We start from the raw sequence: 5,669 nt of genomic DNA, 5'->3' as shown, positions 1-5,669 counted from the left end.
AGTGAAATAATGAAGGTTCTTCCCAAAAGTCACAAAGCATCACATGATCATAGAGAAGGGTGCTATGTAGACTGTATCTAGGTACTATCATAATTAAGTCTACATAAAGCCATACGTGTAGCTCACCATCCTTGCAGATCACCTTGACATATCTGAGCAGACAGCATCACACTAATAACATGTATCCCTGCTAAATTGCACTTTTCACCTCCAAGTCTCATTACACGCACTACCTAAAATTTGTTGACACAAAGTACCACATGTTTTAATTAAATTCAAATAATTCAGGGTAAGGGAATGGTGCCTGAACAATTGGACAATTGGAAGATGCTTTCCAAATGTTGTTCTGCAATAAAAATATGTGGAATCCATAAAATAACAATAATTATTTCAGCACCATAAATCAAGCTAAAATAGTTGTTTCCAGAAATGTTTAATAGAACGAACACCTTCCAGACCTATGTCATCCCAACATAATACAGCTGTCTGGAACAACACTGGTATTTCTGTGTTTTTCTCTTTTTTTAAATAAGAAAGCACATTTGGCTTTCCAGCCCCAGCCCTGGACCCTGCTGCCACTGCGATGTTGGTGCCCAAGAAGAACCAGATTGCCACGAACTCCTTTTTAAGGAGGGAGTGATGATGGTCAAAAAGGATGTTCATATGCCCAAGCACCTGGAGCTGGCCGACGAGAATGTGCCCAACCTTCATGAAGGCCATGCAGTCTCTTAAGTCTCGAGGCTATGTGAAGGAGCAGTTTGTTTGGAGACGTCCCTGCTGATACCTTACCAATGAGGGTATCCAGTACCTGCGCCATTACCTCCACCTGCAACCCCTCCCCCCCCATCATGCCTGCCACCCTGCACCGTGACAGAGACACCCACAGACAGAGTGCTGTGCCCCCTGGTGCAGACAAGAAAGCTGAGGTTGGGGCCGAGTCAGCCACCGAATTTAGAGCTGAATTTGGTCCTAGACGTGGCCAACCACCTCGGTAAAGTTGGAGGAGATTATTTTGTGTTGAGTACACTTGTAGCCAGAAAAAACTAAAATAAATAAATAAATAAATAAGAAAGCACATTTTGAATCATGGGTAATTAGTGAGATTTGCAATATTGTGTTTAAAAAATCAAGGAGTGCTGACTCCATAAGGCAATGGCTAAGCGTTGTACATAGAAAGCTAGATACCATATGACCAACCATGATTCAAATCCTGGTGCTGGTGGCTTGAAAAACACTCCAGACACATGTGCATGCATGCCCAAAATCCTGCCAGGAAGGAGAAATGGAGAAAAAAGGATTTCAGTGAGATCACTTCCAATTGGGAGGTGTTCTCCCTTGCACTCTCCTCTCTCTTTCTCTCTCTCTCTCTCTCTGTCTCTCTCTCTCACTCTCTCTCTCACTGATGACCACACACACCCACAGGCAATAAAAAATTTAAGGAAAAAACATTTTTTTAAGAATTATTTTATTGGGCCAGCAGGTGGTGTGGTGGTTAAGAGCCCTGGACTCCCACAGGGTCAACCACAGTTTGAGTCCCAGACCTAGTGACTTGCTTTCTTACTTTCCCTCTCTCTCTGTCTCTCATTCTCACTCTCTCATTCTGTCCCTCTCTGATCAAATTGAAATAAGTAAATAAAGTTAACTTTTTATTTGTTTATTTGTTTGTTTGTTTTCATTTGACCAGAGAGGAACAGAATGAGAGAGAAAGAGAGAGGGAAAGTGAGGAAGCAAGCCGAGACTCGAACCACATTTGGCCATGTGGGAGTCCAGCACCTTTAACCACCACACCACCTGCTGGCCCCAGAAAAAAATTTTTTTAAGAATCAAAAATGGATGGGCCAGCAGATGGTGTAATGATTATGTCACTGAATTTTCACATAGTTGACCATGATTCAAGTCCCAGACCTGGTGACTTAGAACACGCCAAGCATGTGTGCATGCATGCCCAAGATCACAAGAGAAGACTGGAGGAGAAGGATTGCGGCATGGCCATCCATCCCAGGGGGAAGGGGTGCTTTCTCACTTTCTGTCTCTCTGGAGAGCACACTCATCCTATAGCAAAATTTCTCTTAAAAAAAAATAAATAAGAATCAAAGATGGGGCCAGCTGATGGCATAGTGTTACCACTGGACTACCACATAGTCAACTGTGGTTCAAGTTCCAGACCTGGTGGCTTGCTTCCTCACTTTCTCTCTCTCTCTCTTTCTCACGTGCCCTTTAGGAAATTTAAAAATAATAATAATGACAAATAAACTTAAATAAATAATTCTTTTTTAAAAAAAGAACCAAGGAATTTTTTTAAAAAGTTGACTGGTTTTAAATTTTGCTTGTAAGGTATTTTCTATAAAAGGCAATTAAGTATACAATGTAAAAGACACAGGGATGAAGACAAAGAGAGTAAGAAAGAATACTGTTTTTAATCCAATTGTGCAAGACATGGAAATGGATAAGAAGAGAGGACTCATTCAGACACTCCCTTCATTGTGATAAGCTAAGATTGCATCTATCTAGAAGAGCAGTACACAGCAGTGGCTAAGAGCTGGATTTTAGGATCAGATTGTCTGAATCAAAACCTAGCTCTATCACTTTTCTCAGTGTTCTTGGGAAATTATTTCTTTGAGCCTGAGTTTCCTCATTGACAAATAAGGAATAGAAAAGTTGTTGTGAAGAACAAATGAAATAATGCCCAGGAAGCACATATGAGGAGTCTTCAAAAAGTCTACGGGACCAGCAGTTAGCGTAATGGCTATGTCACTGGACTCCCACGTAGTCGACCGCGGTTTGAGTAGCGGACCAGGTGGCTTAAACTCACGCCGGGCGCGTGTGCGTGCGTGCCCAAGATCCCAAGAGAATGGAGGAGAAGGGATTGTGGCGTGGCCATCCCCTCTGGGGGGTGATTTCTCACTTTCTGTTTCTCTCTGTCTGTCTGGCAAGCGCATGTGCCCTATATCTAAAATCTCTCAAAAAAGAAAAGTCTATAAAAATATGTAGTATGAAAAAATTATGTGTAGATTTTAATTGTAAATAAACTCATACTTTATTTCCATTTGTCCATGAACTTTTTGAAGTCCCCTCATGGAGCAATAACCTAACCAGTACTCAAAAGATTGGATGAGTGGCAGATTTTTAGATTCCATTTTGATTTAGTGCTAGAACTTACTGCAACAATGCAGTGCCAGATGCATTCTCTAATTGTGATTCAGTATCTTTATATCTAATCCTATTGGGTGGGCAAAAGTCTACTCTGCTTTCCAAAGTGCCTGTGCAAATTTGATCATAGTATATTTACAGAGACACCTAACTTTCTCACACCACTACAGCTGCATTTAATTCTAAAAATGTCACATATTCCTGTTTTTCCCAATAAATATTGAGAGCCTGGGATCACACAGTGGCCCAGTGGTGGGGCATGGTGTTTTGCAAGGTTGACCCACATAAGAGAATTCCAGGTCCATGTCCAGAGACCTCTCTGAATGTGCCTGATGTGTGCCCCCATAATCCACAGTTAGCTGGGGTTGGAGTGGATTACCATGTGAGGATCTTATTACGGGGTGCTGTCTCTTTCTCTCACTCATAGAAGAGACACTGGATAAACTATACATACATATCCAGCTTGACACTTCCTCTGAATGATAAATATTCTTTTTTAGAATTATTTTATGCAATTTTATTTATTTATTTATTTTAATTAGACCAGAGAGGGACAGAATGAAGGAGGGGGGCGGAATTGAGAAAGCTAGGCACCAGGTCCAGGATGCGAACCACAGTCGGGCATGTGGGAGTCCAGCGCCCTTAATTACCATGCCACCTGCCAGCCCCTTGAATGACAAATATTTTAAATACAGCTTTCTTGTGAGATTCCCAAATACAAAAGACACATTCTGAAAGCTTCTCAAAATTTAAGCCCAGTACTTAATTTTGATTATTTAACATATATCTCAACAGACATTTCAGTGTAACTGATCCAGAAATATGACAGAATATTAAATCTGTAGGTTCTGTCTTTTTTAAGAAAGTTCAAGAAGCAAGTCAATTTTGTTTGTTCTAGTTTTTGCTAGAGAGCACATGCCCTTACTGAGGAGAGTTGGAGAAGTCCGAGAGAGAAAGCAAGAAAGCAACTCCCAGGGGGATGGCCACAGCACAATCCCTTTTCTTCCATTTCTCCTTTCAGAATTTTGAACACACACACATGCTTCCATTGTGCATTTTCAAGTGCTGGGTCCAGAACTTGAGCCGCTCAGTCAGCAGTGTGGGTCCAGCCACCTGAGCCACCATGCCACTGGCTAGTCCAGTAAGTTGTTTTTATAAAACCCGACATGATGACCAAATAAGTAGGTAGCATTAATTCTACCTATTTTCACTGTGAAATAGTTGTATTTAAAGAGGTATTATTTTATCAAAATGAATTACTGTAATGGGACTCCCTTGCAGCAGATTTCAGTCAAATACTATGAGATACACATATAAAACAGATAAATTAGGGTGCAGTTTATTTTATAAAACATAGTGTTGCAGAGCAGGCAAGTGGCATGGTGATTAAGGTGCTAGATTTTCACTTGGCCAACCATGATTCAAGTTCTGACTTGGCCGCTTGCCTTCTCACTCTCCCTATCTCTCTCTCTGTCTCCCTCTGGTCAAACTGAAGAATGATAAATAATTTAAATAATTTTTTTAAATGTAGTGTTGCTTATGGAATCACACTCAATTTCAAGGACTACACAAGAGGCCCAGTTGTGAGCCAGTGAGTGTCATAGTGGTTAAGGCAGCTGGATCCCACATGGCTGACTATGCAGTGTGAATCCTGGACGCAACACTTGAGAAAACACAACAGAACATGTGTGTGTGTGCAGGCATGCCAAAAATCCTAAACAGAGAAATGGAGGAGAAGGGATGATGGTGTAGCCATCCCCCTGGAAGGTGCTTTCTCATTTTCTTTCTCCCCTTTCTCTGTCTCTCTCTCTCTTTCTCTCTCTCTCTCTCTGGTGAGGGCACATGCCTTATGGCATTTTTTAAATTAGTTTTTATTTATATTTAATCACTGTACATCTTTACAGTGTACAACATGGTTTTCCTAGCATGAATACAGTGCATATTAACCAAGTCAGAGACATTATCATCAACAGGTACCTTTTCATTTTTATGTCCTTCACATTTGATACAAAGTGAATAAATATGGAAGATTTCATGCTAAGCAAAGAAAACCAGACTAAAAGACAGACATTGTATGTCCCTGCTGAATATTTACTGAATGTCTTCAATCTACAGCAGAGACTGAACGTCTGGAAGGTATAATAGCAGGGAGAGCAACCGTAGACAGCAGAAACAGTATAGAAGGGAGTGAATATTGGAGGAGTAGATAATTAGGCATGGGAAGGAAGGGATTGGGGTAAAATAAAATATAAAATAAAAAAATAAGCCCTATAGCATTTTTTAAAAGTAATATTTAATTTTATTATTATTAGTTTCGTTTGTTCTGTTGTCATTTTGTTTTGGTTTTTTGGGTTTTTTGTTTTTTTATTTACTTATTCTATTTTGTATTTTTTTGTATTTTTATTATTTAAATTTATTTATTTACATTCATTCACTGTACATCGTGACAACATACAAAAATTTTTTTTGAGAGTTTTTTTTTTTTTTTTTCCAAAGGGGCGGTTTCCTCGCCATGACAA

At 40.0% G+C, this 5,669-nt stretch overlaps 1 pseudogene; it reads left to right on the top strand.

Moving 5' to 3' along the window:
• The first annotated feature begins 583 nt into the window (after positions 1-583).
• LOC114007457 (40S ribosomal protein S10 pseudogene) lies at positions 584-995 on the top strand (annotated as a pseudogene).
• The last annotated feature ends 4,674 nt before the right edge of the window (positions 996-5,669 follow it).

Source organism: Tupaia chinensis, unplaced genomic scaffold (assembly GCF_000334495.1).
Source record: "Tupaia chinensis unplaced genomic scaffold, TupChi_1.0 Scaffold000179_1, whole genome shotgun sequence".
Lineage (NCBI taxonomy): Eukaryota > Metazoa > Chordata > Mammalia > Scandentia > Tupaiidae > Tupaia > Tupaia belangeri.
This window is presented reverse-complemented; position numbering and strand designations above follow the sequence as displayed.